Source organism: Ischnura elegans, chromosome 1 (genome assembly GCF_921293095.1).
Source record: "Ischnura elegans chromosome 1, ioIscEleg1.1, whole genome shotgun sequence".
Lineage (NCBI taxonomy): Eukaryota > Metazoa > Arthropoda > Insecta > Odonata > Coenagrionidae > Ischnura > Ischnura elegans.
Window position 1 is genome coordinate 113,452,829 of NC_060246.1, and position 20,841 is coordinate 113,473,669.

Sequence of the window (20,841 nt, forward strand, 5' to 3'; positions counted from 1 at the left end):
GCATTATTTCTTGACAATTGCAGCATTATTTTATTATTGCATTTTTCTTCCTTAAAGAAAGACATAGGAGGAAAATAACACTATTCCAAATACCTACAAAAAACTATGAAATGAGTATAAGAATTTGAAATAAGATTTTCTAACTGAAACTATTGATTTTCTTTTAATATCATCCTACATTAATCTCAGTTCCATCATATCAACATAAATCACTGTTTTCTATCAGATGCGATTAAAAAATGAGCAAAGCTGTTTAAATAATTGAAATTTGTGACGGGATAAAAATTTTAAATTTAAAAAAGTTACAAGCTGAAAGCATGTTAAGAGCGTCAATATTTCACCACAAAGTCATTAAATATTTCGTGCTTAATATTTTAAATATTATAATTGCAGTGAGAGTAAGTTTTAACATCAAATAAAATACTTCTAGTATTATATATTTAAAAATCCATTTCAACTTAAAATAAACTCACTGGGTTATAATCAGTCTAACATAATCCGTAACTGGAAAACGTTTTTAGAGCAATTTCAAGTAAATTAAGTATGAATAAAAGGAGCTTCAATTAATTGATGCATATCTAAAGGCGTTATCTCCTGCGAATTTAGAAGGGGAGAATTAAACCAGTTCAAATAAGACAAGTATTTGAAAGAATGCTTAAAGGACACGCCGGAGGGACCGTATACAGTCTACAAACAACGATGTCAACTTTGGCTGACCTGCCTGATGTAACGTAAAAGCGAGTAATTAAGTTTCCGGACCAGTGAATTGTAATTCGAGGATAAAAGCCGGCAATCAAGAGGTCTTTCTCGAATTTAATGCGTCTTGTGTTCTACACTTCGAACAAAATCGCGCGAAAACGGCAGAGGTCAATTCGGCGCAGAGTGGCAGGAAAAGATCCTTGAAACCTTGTCCGTCCATCGATTCTCGGTCAAACGAGTAGGTTCCAAATAAACGGCCATAATGCTGAGAACTCGTTTAAGCGGCGGTGCATCGCATTGTTCATCCATCTTATACGAAATGCCGGCGTCCACAATTTAAGGCGACTGCTGCGCACCACTGACCCGTATTCCCCGCGATTAGCCCATGCCCACAAGACTCGCCCACTCCTTCAACCGTTACTACTATTATCGAAGTGGCGGAGGGCATCAGAGATGCTTGCCAAGAACGCAACATGAAGGGCATGAAAATCACTTATGATAATATTGCAACGGCGGTGCAGAATTCCTTCACACATTCAAAGTCCAAATTGATTGCACAACAGATTGATTTGAAATTTCTCACTTCATTAAATGATTTTAATGCGTGCTTTTTTCGCGTATGACTCATAAATTATACAGAATTAAGTACGCTTGAAAATGCAGTATATCGATACAAGACGTCATTAAATTGTTTTTTTTTAAGTGGAAGATTGCAAATCATTCTGTATTTTATGATGCAACGGTACCAAATCATCATTATCGGTTACTTTAAGTTATGAACAAAAATTAATGTCTAGAGCAAAAAAAATCTTTGAGCGACAAGACATTTTATATGGTAAATTAAAAAAAAAAAGTTTTCCCCACAGCTTTATCGATTTCAAAATATAAGCGTCATTCACTTAATGTGAATACTCACCATCCCGATGAGTATTTTGATTTAAATTTTTACATAAAAAACATCAACTAGCATTGAACGAGGAGGAAACAAATAGAATAATTTGAGAGCAAAAATAATGAAAGTTACAATCATTTTACTTAGGTCAGTTTCATGAATAACGGTTTCAATGACGGGGTAACAAATTATTAGGTATAGATTTTAAGGTTTATACTTGATGGTTTTTGAATTTTTTGATTATATTAATTATGTATAAAAAGTCTTAGTTTATTTAAAGAATAGGTTGTTTAAAGACTTTCTCGCGGACTTGTACCACCTGTGGGGAAGAGGCTACATAATAATATGGAGCCTCCCGTATTGTAGGAGCGGGAAATTTTCGGAGGACATAGAGGTATTAGAGAGCAGGAAAATTTAAATTGAGTAGAGGAGGTATTTGGGGATGTGAAGACCACCCAGGGATGGTCTGAAAATCATGTCGTGATGTGGTGTTAGCGTTTCCAAAATACGAGGAGGAGGTAAGCAAAAATATATTTCTCATTCAATGGAGTCAAAGTTCAGTGTATGAGACCAGAGCCTTGGTTCCTAAGCTACACCAAAACAATAGTCGTCTAAGATACATTTGTGGGAAGATTTTAGAATGAGAGAGTAAATTATAGGTGCTGTTTCGCATCTGAATATACCTTATATATGCAGCAATCATATGGGATCCGGTTCAGAAAGACAATCCGTGAACTGAATAAAATAAAAAGCTGCGCGATTCGTCAAAAACTGCTGCGGGCGTACAAACAGCGTCACCCAGATGTTAAGCAAATTAGGCTGGGAGCCACTAGAGACTCGGAGGCTGCGCACTAGGCTTAGATTGCTTGAGCAATTGAGAATAGATACCGATAAGACCGACACGGAGAACATCATATTAGAGCCCCACTAGATTTCCAGTTCCGACAGAAGAGATATATTTAGATAGATATATTGCCGAACGGATAGATATGGGAATTTGTTTTTCCCCGAATCATTAAGGACGTAAATAAATGCTGGTCGTAATTTTGTTTGAGCAATTGCTTTTTATACGCAATCGGCTGGTGTCCTAACACCCCGTGCCTTACGGCTTTATAGGCGGATTGTTATCTCGCTGTAGATTTCAGAATAGTGCAACAGTGAAAATATGCAATAGCATTTCAATTTCCATTTCGAAAGGTAGAGTATGGTTCCAGGAAAAAATAATATCTCACTTTTCCAATTTTGCGCCTCAACGTGACCATATGTGACCATCCTCCCGCATCAAAGCTTCGGACAATTCTCGGGATACTGAAGGCATTGAAGAGCAGCGGTTACAAAACTGAGGGAAAAGGGTATTCGGAAGAGCGAATACTTCATACGTTGGCGTGATAAAATAACGTTGGAACGATGGCTGTTTCGGTGGGAACGTTAACACGATAGGGTTCAAGATATTTTCAGTTCAGTGAAGCAAAAGTCAAATGAGGTCGTATCCGCATAATTACCGAGCGACGTTAACGGAAACATCGCCTAAGATGCATTACGGAATTATGCACTAGAGAAAATATTCCATAAAATTTCAATGTTATTTCTGATACTGTTATGATCCCCAAAAATATTTTCATTTATTTAAATATTATTAGTTAACTTTTCTGCTTCGAAAATACAACTGACATTTTCTATCCTAACCTAAATATCCCTATTACGATTTAGGGTTTTTAGCTAAATCAATGTAAAGCGGATCAATACGGTAACCATGATACGGAAAACTCTTCTTAAGATGAGCGATAAGAAAATATTTTTTTTAAATTTTGTGAACGCATCCATTTTTTATCAGAAAAATATTTTAAGGCTCGATTGTCAAGGTAACAAGGTGTCAATTCTTTCTATATTTGATGTCTGAATGCAATTTTATTTATTTAACCAGCTATACAATATAATTATACGCAAATTTTATATAGGTTACTCAATGAATTCAAATTTCATGCGCCCCTTCATTTAACTTCAACAGAATAATCAGCGATGAAGTTTGACCATTGTCTATTCCGTTGGACTCGGAAATGAACATTTGAAATTTGTATGCTGATATATTGTCAAAAAAAGGCGAGAAAACAAAACGTCACCTTTGGGAAAAGGAATTCCTTTCGCGTCGCTCCTGTCGGTAGCACTCAAATCCAACAGATAATAAATCACCGGGAATGTTTTTCTGCCGCGAGTATGCTTGCCCTTAAAACGAATTTATGTATACATTGGAATTCCATAAAAAGGCTTCCACGCACGTAGGCACTGAAGGCTAAGGAAAATCGGCTTCGTCTACCTTGGGATGAAGGTAAAGTAACATGAATCTCACATATGCGAACCCTAGTGTTCCGGCCTTTTCCGAACCTGGGGTTTTTCATCATTAAATTTCTCGCGATCCTGTTTTCAGGCCATTTCGTTTTAAGTCTCATTAAGGGACAAAGGGAACAAGGACGACCCGAAGGTATTCTTGGTATTCTTCCCTTCGTCCACAAATAAAAAGAAATAGTGGACCCGAGGGGTCTCATATAAAAGAGCAGATTTCGTCGAGAAAGAATCCCGTGTTTTTTTCCTTCCCTCGTCATTTTCTCCCACTGCCTTTCAGTCGCTTCGTTCCCCTCGCACATGTGTTAGGTGCTTCCTATTCAATACAGAACAAAGAAAGGATAATTCGAGATAGACCATGAATGGTGGAATAGTTGTTAGTCATATCCTTTTGTTAAAAAAATGGGTGTATGAGAAGGGAGAGAGAATAAAAAAAATAAATCCTCGAAAAATATATTTGAAAGATAATGCGAAATAATACTCTGGCTGCCTGAGGGGTCGTGAGACATTTAGAACAAATGATGAAAAAAGATGCTTCAACACAGAGCATTCAAAAACAAAAACTTACATTACAAGTATGAACATTATGTTTTTACTCTCAAAAGACTCTGAATATCGATAACAAGACATAATTTAGAGTGAACTATTTTTCATTTTAATCAACTCATTTAAACTCGCATTACGCATGCATTGCGTATGAATACTATAAAGCATGTATTCTACAAGCTGACATAATTTTAATCTATGAATACATCGCGAAGTGAGCATCGAACGCCAAATCCTTTATCAACTCATTCCCTTTGAAGAAGGAAAATCTTTCTGCGAGGAAAAAAATTGAAACCGAAATAATTCCAAGCCATTTCATTATCAATAGTTACCATGAATTCCGTAAACTGTTTACATACCAAAAAATAAAAGGCAATATCATAATCTCCATGCATTCCCATTAATTTCCCAGTTATTTCTAATTATGCATCAACCCATCGGGCCCATGTCACACCTATTTTTTCCAAGCCGTGGAACGTCTTTTGCGCCCCATCAATTGTTCTCGAGATACCAAATATAAAAGTGCACCAAACCATGAAATCTTCATTCTCCTCGGAAGGACTTGAGTCCGTAAGAGCGTCGCAGCCCCATCCCACGAAACTAATTAAGATTCTCGCAAGTCTTGCGAGAAATTGCGGCAAATAGCCCGCCGGATAGAATTAAAAAAACAAACCCCGCTGGGTCTTAACCCTTTCATTGCGTAACATTTTCTCAGAGTTGTTTCACATTGGCGGATAATTTTTTTTCACTGCATTCACTTTGTTTTTCGAAAATATGAAAACATTTTCAATAAAAAAGGGATTTTTATATTAATTTGACGATTTATTAAATAATTTGTTAATGGCATCACAGTGATGCCATCCGCACCCATGTGATAAATGCTCCGAATATTTATGCAACCCGTTACACAAACATTCGGAACGACGGACAACATATTTTTACGTAGCAACTAAGAAGCTTGAAATAATTTCTGAAATGATGGCGGAATTGAATTATAAAATTAGATAAATAATTTTTCAGTTGTCATCCACTATCCATGCATCAAATTTTGGGTAAATAAAAGTTTTCGAATTTTAATTTTCACATCTAAATTTTTAAATTTACTAGTAACTTAGATTTGGATGCAAACATATGAAAGTTATGTTATCTTTTTGCCATTTTCTTTTGTGTTGATGCTGAAAGTATTAACTAATAATTATAAAATTCTTTGAAAAAAGGGTTCAAACACAGCCCTGGAACATCTGCACATCATACACCATCAGAGTTATACTGATTCGCCACTTTAGTCGTTCTAAGGACGTGAGGAGGATTATTTCTTCTGTTTGTCCTTAGAGTTTCAGTGGTGCGTCTTTTTGAGTAACTCAATAGATATTTGAACAGATTATTATAATTTTTATGATGATTATAATTATCCATGTATAAACTCGGTAGAGTAGCCACGGTAGGGGGTTATGGGTAACAACCCCCGTTGAGGTCCCAAAAACGGGTAAAATGGCCCCCGCACCCTCCAGAAGGGCCCTCAAACCTCCGGCAAAAACCCTCCATTTCAAAATCGTGGCTACGCGACTATATAAACTGTGCCCACTGAGGAGAAATGTATCGATTAATTTTCGCACGACTTTGTTAGCATGTCCCCTGCCTCCAACATCAGGATCCTTCGCCCCAGTGTAAATTATTCGCGATTCCAGCCAACTACACGCCAACTACCGGGCGAAAGTAGAATCACTGGTCCGGGTATACTTTTGCGCACGGCTCATTCAGAAAAGGTTCTTCTGAGGAGAAGTAGTGTCGTTTGCTTGCGATGGAGAATATTCCGATGACTTTTTCTCCAAGAAAAGGGAAATCTAACAAGAATTGCTGTGTGCCACAGTGTTCTTTAAGGCCTGTAGGAACACCGTAGTTCGATTTCACGAATTTCCAAAGCAAGGCGATGTTTTCTATCGCAGGAATGATTGGTGTGAGATGGAGAAGGTCGATCGACGGAATTTGTGGATCCACCGGCTGAAAATCGGGAAAAAGGTGACGAAGAGCATGCTGGTGTGTTCTTTGCACTTCATAAAGAACGATTATATATTACCGGGTACGTATACATTTTTCTATTTCACTTTTTTTATCTTAATTTGTTTCGACGTGGCTGAGATCACGTTGTGAAGTCGATGCGAATGTTAACCTCCTTGTAGTTATCTATGTTTTAACGTGTTCTTTCTCGATAGATTTTCCAGCAAGACATCGATTTTTGAAGAGATGCGCTGTCCCGTCTATGAATTTACCAATATCGTCGATAGAAAAATCTCCAGTTTGAGTACACAGACGGAATGGACGACGAGGAGAGCCAATTAAGGTAGGTATTTCAAAGGAATGTATTATTTAATCTTGTAGTTTTCAGCCGTATATTAAAAATCAAAATTCATTGATTAGCAACCATAGTTAAGGCTGAAACTAATGCGAGCATAGGTGGGCCAACTGTCTAACTGAGTAGTAACAAGGAAGTGGTTATTAGCTGTTTTGGTTATAGAGTGCTGAACCTGCTATCTTTCTCGTATTTAGTGGTTGTGGTAGTAATTGGGACACTACATAAGTTGTGATTTTTTCGAATGAATTGTGGCTTGGAAGTGCAGCCCTATTTTTTTTATAGATGTTTAAAAACGTTGCCGAAAAATAAAAGTGCATACATCATGCAAAAGGTTGCATTATATCAGCGTGATGTGATGCAGCTATTGAAAAAAATGTATATGGATTTGAAATCTTGCAGTCCACCACCATATTTAGATATTTTAGGTTTTCTACTAGAGGCATGTAATTTAGATAAATATGGGAACAGTTAATCTTGAGTAATTGCGTGAGTAACGCTAGAGAAATTGTTAGAAAAATAAGAAATTATGGTATTCATGGTTATTCAAGAATAAAGTTTCCACTAAGGCCATACACTTGGTTGTTTACCTATTGGCCAAATTTCTATGGCATCAACTTATCGGATTGAATAAATGTTTTCATACATTATATTATCGTTTTATCTCTTATAATTTGGATAAAGATCAGTTTATATATTACTGTGGAGAACTAAATCTTCAGTCGTTTCTTTGGTCCATCTTTTACCAAATTCAGCACTGAAAGATGGTTATCATTTCATGTGTCTCACAGTAACAAACTCAGTTTTACTTACAAATGATGATCATTGAAAGCTTTTATTAATTTTATGGAATTTATACTTAAAAGTCCCTAATGCGTCATTTACCTTAAACAATGAGGAAGGGGAACAGGAAATTTTTCGTTTTGGCCTCATCTTTTTAGTTGTCTCAATTGCCCGAATTCATAGCGATTCGGAAGGAGTTTCACTGAGGACATTTGTCATTTACCATTCTTCTGTGAGGGATCTTTTCCGTGTTATTGTTTTTTACCAATGCCAAGTACTGTTTTGAATCATTGTAATCTGGTTATTTTTTATTTAGATCCAAAGTGGAGGGTTTGTGGAGGCAGTTGCTGAGTGTGATGAGGCCGATATCCACCAGATTATTGCAAGCCCCATTGATGAGCCCACTAAAGATTTTTCGATGTAAACTAAAGAGGTTGCAGCTGCTGAGGGCCTGATATCCATTGGAAATGGAGATGTTAGGGGTGTACAATGTAGTATTGGCACTCAATGTGTGAATGAGACAAGGGATTTTGGGTGCCAGGTAACTAGTGGTGACTTTCACTCGACGGTGGCTGACATGATCGTCAGTGAGAGGAACCTATACACGATGACTGGCCTCGATTCCTTTCTGCAATTGGCCAGTTTAGTTACTTTGTTTTCGGAACTTCAGCCTGACAACATGAGGTACTTCTTAAACAACAAGTGCAAAATAATTTTATCGCTCACGAAAATGAAGCTAAACTTATCCTTTGCCGTGCTGGCACATATTTTACACATTGTATGGCAGTATATAATAATTTTTTTCATTCCATGGCTTCATCATGTACTTGTATCACATTCTTCCATATCAAGTGTAATTTTATTTGTTTTTGCATTGTTTTGCCTTCCTTAAAAAGGGGGATGAATGACATTAGTTCCATGGTGTAACTCGGCTGTTATTGAAGTCTAAATCTAGTTTGAACATTGTAAATCAGCCCAGATATTACCATCGTATAATTGTGGGGAGTTACACCACTTGGACATATTTTACTTATTGTATTGCACTGTATTATATATTTTGTCATTCTGCCTTCATTAATGTACCACAAACTTCCATATCAAGTGTATTTTTTTGCATTGTTTTGCCTTCCTTATAAAGAAGGATAAATATCATTAATTCCATTTTGCAAACTGGCTGTTATTAAAATCTAAATCTAGTTTGAACATTGTAAATCATCCAAGATATGACTATAACTGTTGGATATTACACCACTTGGGCATATTTTACTTATTGTATTGCTTTGTACTATATTTTTTTTATTCCATGGTTTCATAATGTACTTAAACCACGTACTTCCGCATCAAGTGTACCATGAATGATAATGTTGTCAATGCTAATCATGTCATTTGTGTATTATCTTTGTATACATCTCCCATTTGATATCTCCGACTTCTTTGGAAAACATATATCGACTGATATAAATTTTGTTATCTTGTTTCATTTAACTCCTTCAAGACCCCAGTTGCTTGGTGTCCATGTCACCTATTTCAGTCCAGGTTTTCATAACCTCTCACCTCTTGTCCAGGTTACCTCTTTTGCATGTTAGAATGTATTTATTATGTTCTCTATGTAGCTTACTGTGAATGACATCTTTTCATTCCATACTCCTTTTGAGGGAAGAAGGTACGTATTCCATGCAGGGACAATGGGCGTACATAAAATACATGAATTTCTTTTTATCTGCGCATATTTTCTGAGAAACAGATGCCATTATGGAAAAGCATTGGTCTAACCTTTGGGGATATAATTGGTCTTAGCTAAAGGGGCTGCTGGTATCTCATGGGTCTGGGGAGGGAGGGGATAAATCCGCCTATGAGTCAGTATGTGGTTGTATTGCTGTCATCTATGATGAATTGGTGATTTCATACAGGTAGGTTAGTTCTGTACATTTTTCAGTGGGCCCAATTTTAATCCTAAATCTGAGTATTTACATGTATAATTGCAGTCATATACGACCAGTGAATTGTTTAGGTAATACCTAACTAGCTAATTCTCTTTCGGCTTGATTATAGGTTTTGATCGAAGCTGTAACTTTATTTATTTATTTTATTCGAGGCATAGGATAGAGAATTGAAGGATATGTACCAGAGAAAGAGGTCAGTGTAGCCCAAAGTGGTCGTGGTCTATGGTTAAAACAGCTCCTCTTTAAGGTACCTGGCACAAAAGTTTTCTCCATTCAGTTATATCCCAACAAAAACAATTTTAATGTAAATTTAATTTATTTTGAAATTAGTAAGACGCTTGAAATTTCTCCTTTATGACTGCTTATTTGTTAAATTCTTTCCTTCATATTAGCTTTCTTCTGCCATAATTGTATGGTACTCTTACCACTGACTTGATGGACACTGCAACATCCACAAACTAGTAATAAATGATTGGCATTTTTTGCATTATTATTCATGAATACTAAAGGTTAAATTAATGTAGCATAAAATTATTAACCATTAATAGCTACTAATGTAACTGGGTTGTCTACGAATGGTTTCTACCTATTCCTAAACAATTCCCGCTTTGCGAGAACAATCAAACTTCCGGATCTCGATTTTTTCATCAATTGTTAGGCTAATGAGACCGTTTATTTGAAAATTTAGACCGATTATTCGAAATTTGACCGTTTCCTTGGTAAGGCCACTTGTTTGAAGAACAAGAGCCATTATTTTTAATTCACAGTCATTTCCTTGGTGAAGCCCCACAGTGATCACCAAACCCGCGTTTAAAACGCTCTCCCCTTCAAAGATATTTCGTTGGCTGCAATTTCCACCCAAATATCACACAATTTCTTAATAGGTCACAAAAACTTTGCTACTCATGTTCCTTAGAATACAATTTAGTCCGAAAACGAAGAACGGTGCCGATATGCGCAATCGAATCCACAGCAATAAGGAGAATCACGGAGATTGCAATTGAAATGTGTTGTTATTCACGAGAAGTATACCCGGACTGACGGCCATTTTGGATTATGACGTCAGCGACGACAGCGCCGCTAGTGGTGATTTGGTTTCCGAATAGCATCTTGCACGAGGCCATTAGGCTCAGAAAGCATATATGTATAATGTTATGCCGCGTTTGTGACGCCAAAGCAACATGGACTAATGAAGCAGAGTTCTTTAAACGTGTAATAAATTTCTTTCATTATTTGAGTGAATAATTTCAATAGGGGTCGAATTTTATGCCAGGGGTCTCTTGGTATCGGATCATCTACTCCAGGGTTCCTGCCAAACTGCATGCAACGGAAAATTAGTTGAAATCGGTCTCGGGAAAAATTGCTGTGAAGGAGCGAAAAATTGAAGATATTTTCCTACCTTTTCCAATAATCTGGAATGGATGGCCATCTTACAATACTTCATACAATCATACATTAGGTATATCGGACCAAAAATGTCTCCCGTACCCCACGCGTAAGATTCCTATGCTCGGTTATCCTTGAAGAACTGCATGTTGAGAGGATTGGCAATATGGACCAAAGCCTTTCAGATGACAATAATTCCTCCAGCTCCACATAATTGCATCCTCAACGTAAACCTCATGTAACACCTATAAAATATACTACAATAAAATACATTACACTTACAAAATGCACAAGACTGATGAGGTTGCTCTTTTGCAGTCAGAAAGAGATGTAAGCGTTAAAGTTTAGAACCGACGTACAAGAAATATCTAAACGTGAATGATCCAGATAAACTGGCAACGTATAATAATCCAAAAATAATTGTTTCTTTGCGCATAGAAATTTTGCTGACTTTCTTTTCTGATTATAATAGCTCTATTTGGTCGAAGTAAAATATGTAAATTGCTTCAAAATTAAAAAAAAAAACCTTCCCGGAGAAGACCCAATGCAGTGTTCCATGCATACACTTGAGTAAATTGTGCCAGAGGTAGTTTTATTGCGAGGAGATATTCTAAGCCTAGTTGGCCAAAGGCTGATACATAAACGGTCTTTGGGGTTTGAAAATAGGAATAAAGTTAAAAATGAAGATGTCTCCCATATTCCACGTAAGTGGCTAAATATATGTAAAATACCAAAATGTCCAATGGAAAAAGGCCATACGGTAATATTAGAAAAAAATCTCTATAGAGGAGTGAAAATGCACGCAATCGAAAGATGTCTGAAGGAGAGACTGTACTAATAACGAGAGTCGCAAAAACTGAGAAGGAAGAGCTGACCTTTTCGACGACATGCACACAACAGAATAGTTGCATGGATTTCTAATAAGAATGGCAAAAATGCTTCTAAAAATAGAGATAACAGGCGACACAGAGCGACTTGTAGTCTATTCCGCGGTGACGGAAAACGACTTTTTTATTTGAGCCCCGAAGTTTCCCTAGAACCTTCATTATTTCCCGTGAATAACGAATTGGTGGTCGTAATTATTCCCACCTAGTAACTTTAACAAACGCATACGAAATAAATGAGAAAAAGTCGAAAACTCTATTTCTTCTTCCGTAGCCAATATAATCAGACCCCTGTTGAAAGGATCGTTCAGAAAATGAGTGGCAAATATATTTTGGAAGAATGTTAGGAGTTATAACGGCATTATGTAAATATTAAGTTTAAACATTAATAAACAGCAACAGATTATTCAACTGTGTTTAGCGTGTGTAGGTATAGTGACCGTAATTTGAAATACGAAAATATTTTTCGTCCATGAGATGAAAGGAAATACTGTTTGAAACATTTTAATAGGACTAAAACGAAAATAATAACCTTCAAATGTGGCAACAGTTAGTACAAATATTCAGAAAAGTAAAGAAAATATCACATTTAAATTTTTTTGTAATGGCAAAAAATCTTACAAATAAAAAAGTACTCCATAAATGTAAAAAAAATTTACTCAAAAAATATAAGCTATTTTTCAAAAACGGAAGGCATATGCAGGTAGCCTAATCCATTTTGTGTGCGGGAAACCATCATGAGAGTAGATAGAACAGAGCGGAGGAGCGTAGGGAGCGATTGAAGGATAGAGGCCGGCGTGGCATCAATGTGATGCCACCCGCCTGTTGGCAGGACCTACGCTGGGCATCAATGCTATGCCATCCGCACTCAAAGGGTTAAGAACCACAAAAACGCCTTCCGACCCAACCGGATTGCTACTTAAGTGAGGGCAATGAACGAGAAAGTTTGCGTTGGGGGGGGGGATGAGGGTTGAAACGAGGGGTGTACCGCTTGCCTCACTCTCACCCCTACCCCACCCTTTCATAGCAGAGGGATGCGAATGGAAATAGACAGGAGGGGACACTCTACAGGGGTGGTGAGGGAGGATAAGGAAGGGGCATGCTGGATGGGGAAATGAGTGGTAAGAGTTCCAAGAGTACGATTGGAGTTGAGTTCTCAATGCGAGAGAGACTGGCGCCAAAGCAGCGGACTCTGTCCTTCCTCTCTCGTTTTATTATATCGAACCAAAGACTCGCATGGGAGCGGAAGGAGCAAGCGACCATGAGGGAGGCGGTTGCACAGAGAGTACCCACTCTTCGGCCTCCTCTTCACTTCAAAGGAATTTAAATGCGCGGCGCGGAGGGTGGGAGGGGGAGGCGAGGATGGAGAGGAGGGGTTGGGGTAAAATCGTTGGAACGCACTCGAGGTATTCTCCGAAACGGCCGAGCAAAACCTCGTCTGGAGGGACTCGTAAAAAAAAGACAGGCGCACTTTCAAAACGCAAAGCTCTCAAAAAATATATATTCCCCCTTATCTATAATGACATGTTCATCTATTTATTTCCTTCCTGTAGCAGTCGCCTAGAGCAAAAACTCCGTGGTAAAGGAGCTATGCTTAAAAGTATGCTACCCAATCGGAGTTATGTATATTTAAAATATAATTAAAATATATAAAACAGAATGCATGTATAATCTTACCATTTTCCCTTCACCACGGAATCGTTTGATGTAGGTGGCAGCTATAGAAAGGCATTTACTAAAATTTTAAATTAAATTTCCAGGATGGAATGAGAGTTATTCCAACTAGATGCAAATTACCATTTAGTATCCACTTAGCACAGAGAAGCACAGTACGCAGATGCATTGAACTCGAATACTCAGTGTTACAAGATTCTACATAGTTGCCACTTGGTTCTCGAAAAGTCGGCAGCCATGTCTGCAGTTACCACTTAGGAAACTCAGGTAGCCCTCCAAGACCCTGTACTCCGGGAAAATACCAGAGAATGTTTCATTGCAAACTTCCCAAATAATACATTGCACTTGGGAGAAGGAAGAAGGGATCCTAGTTCATCTTAAAAGACGTGTTTGCTGTAGGAAAGTAAAGGAAGCATAAAACTCCAAATTAAGTTGATATTTCCGGGAAACCTGGGTGATTATCCGTTATGCACACTGCCTTATAGCGTTATGTGCATGAGCAATAACTATCTGCGAGTATGCAGAAACTACCCGGCCCTCTGAACTTTTGACTTGGCAGTAGGATTTCTAATCACTACAGCTGGAGGAGATGTATTTTTTTAAGTTTAAGATTAAACTTTCATTATTATCTCCGCACAGAACTTTCGGAGGTTTGTAGGGTTCAAAACGTTTTGAGCACTTCTTTACGATACACTCTGCATAAATTATCTTATTAAACGCAGTTACGAACGTAGTACATATTTAACAGATACATGACTCAAACAGCGCACCATACGTAAGTTTTTTAGAATTTATGACCTAATGAAAGAATAAGTCTCAATCATTGAATACTTGCTCCAGCCAGACATTCAATGAAATAACTTTGAATTGAAATAAGTATCACTGATAAATAATCACGAGATCATTTATAAAGTAATAATTTATCACTAATAACCAGGGTGAATTGAGGAAGCAATAAGATATTATATACTAGTTCAAGTACATCATGTTTTTCTTGCAATATATTCTCTAATTATTTTTGTTGAAAGTGTTGCAAATGATTTTCACTCAGCAATTTCAGCTGTTTTAATGAAATGGTATATTCAATGTGTGCTGCTAATTTTTTTATTTGATGCCTGACGCAGGACGAGCAAACACCAAGTTCCTTAAAGGGCTATCCATTCCAGGAGATAAAACCTTCCAGAGATTTTATCGCGAATACCCATTTTCTAAGGATTGATGCCTCCTTCAAAAATATTCGTCAAGTCAACATCGTCATGATTCCTCATGATATTCACGCCAATGTAGCGGCTCCCAGTGCGAGGAAAGAAAAGCAAAGCGAAAGGACGCAAGGGCCAACTGACCTGTATCGTGACTTGGTGTGGTGTCCCGTCGCCGTGTTGGTGTTGCTTGAGTCTTGCGCGGCGCCGGCGCTGTTGCCGCTTGTGTTGCTGTTGTTGTTGTTGCTGTTGCTGCTGGCTTGTATGTGGTGGTGGTGGTGCCCGGGGGCGGAAGGGGCTTGCGGGGGGCAGCGCGCGAGGAGTAGTTCCCCCCCGCCGCCCCCGCCGCCGCGGAGCCAGGCCCCGACGCCGCCCCCCGCTCCCTCCGATGGCGTCACCGCACGTCAGAGTGACGTCACGCAAGCGCGCTCCGCCTCAGGAGGGCACCCTCCGCCGCCCCCGGGGCCGCCGCCGCCGCCGCCCTCCCCACACGCATGGTCCTCGCAGCACGACGGAACGACCACGAGGTCGCGGACGGCACTGGCCCGACTTCCGCCACCGCCGACCACGCTGCTCCTGCTCCCGTTGCCGCCGGACCTGCGCTGGTGTCGCACCGTGGTCGCCGCCCCAGACACGTCCCCCAGGGGGTCGCCGCTGACCCTGCCGCCGCCGCCCCTGGCGCAAGATGCCTCAAGGTTCGCCTCCAGGGCGGACGGCCGACCAAGAAGCGCTCGTCGTCAGCAGCTGTGCGCAGCTTCCTCGAGTCGGCGCCGCGTTCGCCGCCGAGGGCATGTCAGAGTTCAGGCACGGGTCAGGCAGGGGTCGTGCGACGCAGGACACGACCCGGGTCTTTGGTCTCCACGCACGTCGGCACCACTCCACGCCACCACCTGTGGGGGGAGAAAAAAAAAGAGGCAAATGCTGAGAAAGTGCTGGATGAATCATGGGCAGATTCAGCATCAAATTTGGGGGGGGGGATCATGGAACACAGAATGGGAGTGTAGAAAACATCATTAGTTCCAAATCATTTAAAGAAGAAATCATTTTTGTAGAATAGAAAAGTACCATTGAAGAAAATACGACCACATTCGTTCTCGATGCACTGTAATGTTTAAAATATCTAAAAATCGTCGCAAAACTAAAATTTAGGTCCAAATAATTTTGAGAGAAAATAGTTTTTGCACAGAAACACCATTTTTACCAAAAACGATCTGATGCGTTCTAAATTTATTGCCATGATTACACTCTAGCTGCGAGAAGGATACCAATCATAAATAAATATCTATATTTTATGAAAACCCATTTATACTTGGAATGAAGGAGATTAATGGCTGATGGTAGAGAATAATTCAGTCAAAATATACAGTATGGCTTTAAAAAAAGAGGCATCCATTGCTTTCTAAGTTTCACACTTTGCAACTCTTTAATTAATCGAATTCAACAACTATGCCCTTTGGGGTGACGCAGTAATTTTTGCCAAATTGTTTTTATATTGAAATAAGTAATTGTTATCATATGATGAACTTACCAAATTTAAACAGTTCTAGAGCACTTCAAAGAAAAAACATGACGAAATAAATGTATATCCACAAATTTTTACGGTAAAGAGTTTGTTCGAGAGAAAAATAGGTGGCGTATGGCTGATGAATATTTAAAACGATGATGATCACAACATCAAACGCCAGAAATATTTTAAAAGATACAGCTCATTAATGCAAGAGGCGCAAAAAGTCCTGGTGACGGCTGTTACTCCGTATTCATCTCTTCCAATTACATAAATCTCTAATCCAATATAACTGGCATTGCAATTAATCTTCTTTGAAATTATCTCTCTTAAATCAAATAAACAATAGATATGAGTGACCCTAATTCGACACAGTTCCAATTTGTACATTAAACCAAAATAACGCGCTTTGCCGACACGTGAGGCGAAATAGCAATCACACTCAGCAAGTGACCATCAATGAGGGAATAATGTTAAGTTACCATTGATTTGAAATCCATTAACCAAATTAATTCTCAGACGCGGATCCCTAAATGGCAAGATTAATGATTATGGGCTTTCTGATTTAACTTTGAATGAACACAGTATCAAAGGTCACGTTGTGTGAGTCATTATAAAAATATTAAGGGAAGTAAGTATGAAAACTTATTAATTATCTGAAACTATATATTGATGACATTTCCCTGGATTCAGAGAAATATTCATTTAAAAGTAGCACAGATGATGAATTTGGTGAGTACAGTAATAACCAAATGAAATAGAAGTGGATTAGAGGGACTCAATTTTTTTGAGCCAATAGCGCAGAATTCAAGCGTCAAAGAGGATAGATATTCACACATTAAGAAGTATTATCTTGTACAAGCAATCGCATTTATAAATTTTAAATTTCATTGCCTATTCATAAGCTTTGAAATTTTTATATAAAGCGTTGAGCACCGTCCACCTGAGAATTAGTATTAGTTTTTAAAATCTTGATGATGATAATGTGGTTTCAGCGCTGAATGAGCTAAAATCAAGTTCATAGCTAAATTTATCCAGCGCGAAACTCGAAAATAGCTAATTGATTCCTGCCAGAAAATATTTTTTTTACTAACTACCATCGCTTCAATCCATAAAATCGTAATGGACCATTCTTTTCAAAAGTCAGGCTAAATTTCTTAACAGACGGCAATTTGTTTAGATCGGTAATGGTAGAGTTATCGCATTTTCGTCGCTATCATTATAACTAATTACCTAAGCTGTTCCATACTTATCTATTTAACCATTTCTTTCCCTTCCTGGCAGCAATTTATTATGTTCGCTGAAGTTCAAACCTGAGGCCTGTTGGAGAATCTTCCGGCAAATGTTGAGGCTTCCGATTTATTATAATTATCATCATCATCATCAATATTTTTGGAGAATTTCATTCTATTGTTACAAATACGATGGATAAAACTTAACAAAATTCACTAACTCAATATTTAATAGAACTCTTTGAGAGCAGTTGGAAATTTTAAAAATTATTAAAAGTCCGGACAGCACTCTGATAAACGAATATCTTTACCCACCCTGTTCCCCTATTCTGACATCCGTTTCATAATTCATCTCTCTCTCCGTTAGGTAACCAGGTAACAATAATAAGAAAAATACATCATAATTTACGCCTGAAGATGATCTCGGAGGCTGCGCGCTAGGCTTAGATTGCTTGAACAATGGAGATCTTTAAGAGCGACACAGAGAACATAATATTCAAGCCACGCTATATGTATTTCCAGGTCCGATAGAAGCCATAAATTAAGAGAGATGTTTTGCCGAACGGATTAATATGGGAATTCGTTTTTCCCCCGAACCATAAAGAACTTTAAGAAACGCTAGTCCCAACTTCGTTAGAGCACTTAATTTTTTTTAGCTGGTGTCCTAACACCCCCTGCCACACGCCTCTTAGGCGGCTTGCGGGGTATTATGTAGATATAGATAACTTATTGAAACCCGGGTCATGTTATGTAAAAACTTAGTGGTATAAGTAATAGTGAGATATACAAGACAACTTGGAAAACACATGGCATAAATGCTAACGTCAACTAGGTCAACTCAAGTCCAGTCATAATCATTGGCTATTGAGAGAAACAAACCCTTTAAATAGGAAAGAAGATAAAAGTGAATGATTTTCCGGGATGGAAACTCTCTAGAAAAATGGGTCGACGGGAAGGGACTCTACGACGGAGTGTGCGAATGAAGGAGAGGGCAGTGACGCTCATTGACTCGAAGACCCCACCACCACACGGACAGAGAAGTGTGGAGATGAAACGGCGGGAAGGAGAGGATGAAACAGCGGGGGGCTCGAGGAAGCGATGAGACAGGCCGCAAACCTAAGGAGGAGTACCGGAACAAACTTGTCAGAGGCTAGTAGAACTTCGTCTCTAAAATTCTCGCTATCGACTGTATCTCCTCAAAGTGCGGGGAAGTTCACAAGAGGCGAGATGCGGGCCCAGTGAAACCCACCAAATGGAACGCTTAAAGATAAATCAGGCACGGAAATACAGAAAATATGTCATTGCAGAGATTAGCCTCAATTACGAACAATTCATTTACTTAGAGGCATGTGCACATATTTTAGTGCTAATGTAGGGCAAATTGATTACTAATAGTCATTAATGAGGGCGAAAAAGCCTTAATGAAAAGCGAATTTTAGCCGTTACCAAAGGTAATTCAAACGCAGTCCTATTTAACGAGATACCGTCATGACTAAACATGAATAGATCGCGAATCGAACCGCTGCCCTTCCGAACCACTGCGCAGGCTATTACGCTATCCAGGTTCTTTCGTTCCGATGGCAATTTTACCGAGGCTTAACGATGCCAGGAAATTTTCACGTGAATTTTACCGCCGTTCACGCGGTAGGTTTGAAATGAAACACATGAATAGAATGAATCAAAATTTTCATAGAAAGCACATAATTTACCAGATTATTGATAACCTATGTGTATAAAATTTATGAATCCAATAATTTCGTCTTCAAAAAAAAATTATTATCTTTTAATAACACATGCACTAAATTCATTTATGTTATTGATTTCAGTTTATCATATCTGCCTTTTATTATATCCTCCTCCCCTCTCCCCCCGCAACACATAGAGAGTGATCACTATGACAGCAAAAGAGCTAAATTCAAACAAGAATGAGCTCTTTAGACAGTTTCATACGGCTACGGTTATATCTATCAAAATTTCTTAGTAATTATTGTGCAACTGTTTGTAAAAACGTATTTAAGGAATGAATGAGATAGAAGAGAGGTAGAGATGGCAGATATCAATTATTCCACCAAGAAGGGAGGAAAATAATATTTTCATGAAATTTCGGAAATATGTCCTTGCAAGAGTACTGCATTGACTGAAGATAAGAGTGCCCCCCCCCCCCCCTTCGCGCTTTTTTTCCTCGGTACAAGTGATTCCCATCTCAGTGCGTTCAAAAACTCCGTCGCGCTGACCTCTAACATTATATTAATATGTATAGATCACACATAGGTATTATTGATGCCTAAATACACATAGCATACCAGAAATGAACTGAGATATGAAACTCACGAGTTCATTGAACGATGCATTCCCGGTGCGGGGTAGAAACGCCTTAAGTCATAGGATCTCTCCCTGGCATCGTATGAGGGCCTAGAGCGTGTTTTCAGTGCTTTCTGGCACATAAAACTTAGTTTACAGCGTTGCAAGAGCTTCGAGCGACCCTCGCCGTTTCTTTCTTCGGTATATAGTAAATCCCCTCGGTATAAACACTTTTATGGCGGCAACCCAAGACGGAAGTTTAGGCTGCTTGGCTGTCCGAACACCTGAGAAAGCTTGACCATAGTATAATGGCGAAATGTGACACGAATAGTTTGGTAGCAAAGAGGTTAGTAAAAGCTGGAGTAAGATATACACAAATTTCAAGTCATAAGAAGTCGACATAAGACATGAAACGACCCAGTAATGTCTACCTATGTAAAAAATTGTTTATTTATCCGAATTCTTGGCCCTCAATAAATATTATTATGTCTGCACCAACTGCAACTGCTATATATGTGTAATTTTCTAAAATTATTTAGCCCAGGATGATAACCTAGATGAAATCAGTTGAATGATCAATAATATATTTTTGACATTCGATTTTTACAGGGCGTAAAAAGTACGAATATTCCAGATATACCGGCAGGGTTAAAGTAGTAATATGAATAAGTATTAAAACTAATTGTTACGGTGGCAAATAATTTAAAGAGATTAGGGATACTTTGATTTGAAGAATGTGAGCATAATTCAATTTAGGAACGTAAATCATATCCTCTAGTAAACTAACATGTAACATTATTATTTAGTAACGATAGGAAGATGAGAGCTTCTTACTCTCGCATATTTTTTTACAGAATATCACGCGGAACAAGATTTTTTTTAAACCTCGTTTTGAGTTCGCACAAAATACTTCAAATAATGGCGACGTAACATTATGTTTATTTTCTGAATCCGACAGTTTATTTCCCGTGAAGAAGATAACTGACGCCAAGACTATTCATGTTTTTATTACTTGAATTTTATTAGAGTCGATTGTCGTGTCTCAAGAGCACACTCCTAAGGTTGTAATTATTTTTGTACGGAGAAGTTTGGTAGATACTTGTTCTGA

At 38.4% G+C, this 20,841-nt stretch overlaps 1 protein-coding gene across 1 annotated transcript in view; it reads right to left on the reverse strand.

The window, feature by feature from the left end:
• The window catches only part of LOC124161652 (extensin-like), a 270,417-nt gene extending 255,513 nt beyond the window's left edge, over positions 1-14,904 (reverse strand). The window contains exon 1 of the mRNA XM_046538009.1: positions 14,841-14,904. The gene's annotated coding sequence lies outside the window, so the exon portion shown is untranslated. The remainder of the gene's footprint in view (positions 1-14,840) is intronic.
• Positions 14,905-20,841: the final 5,937 nt, after the last annotated feature.